This window comes from Tupaia chinensis, unplaced genomic scaffold (assembly GCF_000334495.1).
Source record: "Tupaia chinensis unplaced genomic scaffold, TupChi_1.0 Scaffold149501_1, whole genome shotgun sequence".
NCBI classification, from domain to species: Eukaryota; Metazoa; Chordata; class Mammalia; order Scandentia; family Tupaiidae; genus Tupaia; species Tupaia belangeri.
Genome location: NW_006209345.1, coordinates 4,361,069 through 4,363,696, shown reverse-complemented (window position 1 = coordinate 4,363,696; position 2,628 = coordinate 4,361,069). Strand labels below are relative to the sequence as shown.

The window sequence follows — 2,628 nt, the reverse complement described above, 5'->3', positions numbered from 1 at the left end:
TACAGTATTAAATCATTCTTGGCTTTTCTTTTTTAACATAAGATATTGTGGCATAAAGGTTCATGCATTTATTGGTCTGTGATGTGTTTTTCCTTCCTAACCTAATACTGCTGTGTTATTCTATAATATTTTGTGTTACGTAAGAGGAAAGATAGTCCAGAGTCTCAGGAGGCCTAGAAATCAGAGGACATAGAGTGTAAGTTAGGAGTTGTTTGTCCCTCACCAGAGTGTGCAAGCTCTCTGGAGCTAAGGACTATGTCCTTCTATAGTTCCAGTAGCCTGTGCAGTGCCTGACCTAGAGCAGATCCTCACTAAATGTGGACAGGGTATGAGGATCAAAGAATCTTGGAGTCAGCAGATGGCATGGTAGTTAAGGTGGCTGGACTCCCACACGGCCTACCGTTGTTTAGGTCTCAAACCAGGCAGCATAAAAATCACACCAGGCATGTATATGTGCATGCCCAAAATCCCAGGAGGAGAACAGAAAAGAAGGGATTGCAGTGTGGCCATTTCTCCAGGGGGTGATTTCTCACTTTCCCTCTCACTCTCTCTCTCCAGTGAGTGCACATACCCTGTGGCAAAAAAATCTTTAAAAAAAAGTGAAGAGTCTTAAGCAGAGGAAGAGAAACAAACATTTCCCCGATTTACTCCTATGAGTCCTTTATATCACAGTGAGTTTATTCAGCACCAGCAGATCAGTCAGTCTGAAGGTGGAAAATGTTTGCTTTGGAAACAAAGAAAAACCTAACCCATCAGAAGCATTCATAATTAGCAGTCTCAGATGAGGAAGAAACTTGAGTATATCCAGTCTCTCATTTGTTCATCCTAGTCATCACCCTTTTTTGGGGGGTCATCCATGCTCAAGTAAGTTAAACAACATAGTTGATTAGCAACATTTCTTGGTAGCCAGCTGTTTGAATTATAATGATCCCTTTGGCATCAGCAGAATCATCTCTGCTCTGAGGAGGGTGAGAAGCAAGTGATGCTGTGGTGGTCACAATGGGGAGATTTCAGAAGAGAGACCATGAACCCAGATGACTCCAGATGAAGAGAAGTGAGGAGGGTAATTCAGGAGAGCACAGATAGAGGTACATGAGCCACTGGCCAAAGCAGTAGCAGGATTATGGGAGGTGAGGAGTGTGGCAGCTTCCCATTCTGCTGGAACAAGCAACCGCAAACAGTGGCTTCAAACGACACACATTTATATAGTTTTGTCAGTCAGGCATCCAAAATAGCTTTCACGAGGCCCAGTCGAGGTGTAGGCAGGGCAGCATTTCTTCTGGAGGCTCCAGGGAAGCCTTTGCCAGCTTCTGGGGCTGCCTGTACTCCACGGCTCCTACCTTTGTCTTATAAAAACTCTTGTGATTACAGAGTTATCCCTGATAACCCAGGATCCTTTTGACATGTAAGGTAACATTTCACAGGTTTCAGGACTGAGGGCATGGGCAGAGTATGGTGTAATCCCCACAAGGAGATTGAATGAATTAGAATCCAGCTCTGTCACTTGCAAGCTATGTGAGTTTAGGTGGGTCATGACTCTGCTTGAAATCTGTGTTCTCCTCTGTCATATGGGTAGAACAATGAACCCTTACTCCTAGCCATGGGTACACACCTGTAGTCCCAGCTAAGAAGGTCAGGATCATAATTTGGTAAGAGCCTGTCTAAAAATACAAAACAAAAGTTGATGTGGATTTATTCTCCTTTTTTTTCTTTCATGTCTTTTTTTAATTAATATTAAATTCTTCACCTATTTTTGTTCATCTGGTTTTAGCTAGAGGCTGTCTAACTACGTGTAACACTTATTTGCCGAACAACTCTGCTGTGCCTAGCACTCGAGCAGACACTGGGGTGACAGTGATGGCTGAGGCAGGCAAGCCACCCGCCCTTGAAGAAGTTACACTCCCGTGGGCGGCACAGAGCTTTAGCTAGTAGGCTGGTGACTACAGGAATGTTGCTAGCACATGAAACAGCAGCACCCAAAGGCCTTAAGGTGAGAGAGAGTGTGATGCCTCCAAGGAGCTAAAAGAAATGGAGTATGGCTAGAGCTGACTGTGTCAGGAGGGACTGCAGAGAGATAAGTGGTGAGTCGGGCCAGAAGAGGGAATGCATAAAACAGCCTAATTCTGAGAACTCTGGTTAGTAACATCCCTCCACGTGTCTCTCCATTCTCTAGAATCTCTCCTAGAAGAATGTTTGAAAGGCATTAACCACTCAAATCAGAGGCAGAAATGCAGCATCTGAAGTCTACCCGCCTGCCCAGTCCCTGTTAGAAGTCCAGGGGAGCCCTGCCTTGACAGGATCAAGATCAGGTCAGATTAGAGTTCCTGAGTCCAGAGTGAGTGAGAGGTTGTCCTATCACTTTTGGTTAAGAGGGATTTCCTGATTTGTGATACTAAAGATTTTCTGCTTACTTGGAGCAAAATTCAGCTGAAATCAGATTTGTGACCATTTACATCATGACCTAAATGATATATATTTTGTTTGTTTGGATCATCTCCTTGTTGCTAGATTTACATCTGTAAATTTTTCAGAAGTGATTACGTGTAAGGTAGAACAGAAACTGGTAATAACTCTTGCTTGGCTTCCCCCTCCTCCTGCTCAAATTGTTCTCCCATATTAGAACTGAAA

The 2,628-nt window shown here is 43.9% G+C and overlaps 1 protein-coding gene across 1 annotated transcript in view; it reads left to right on the top strand.

Moving 5' to 3' along the window:
* The window catches only part of PACS1 (phosphofurin acidic cluster sorting protein 1), a 179,838-nt gene that overhangs the window by 127,592 nt on the left and 49,618 nt on the right, over positions 1–2,628 (top strand). The gene's annotated exons all lie outside the window — the stretch shown is intronic.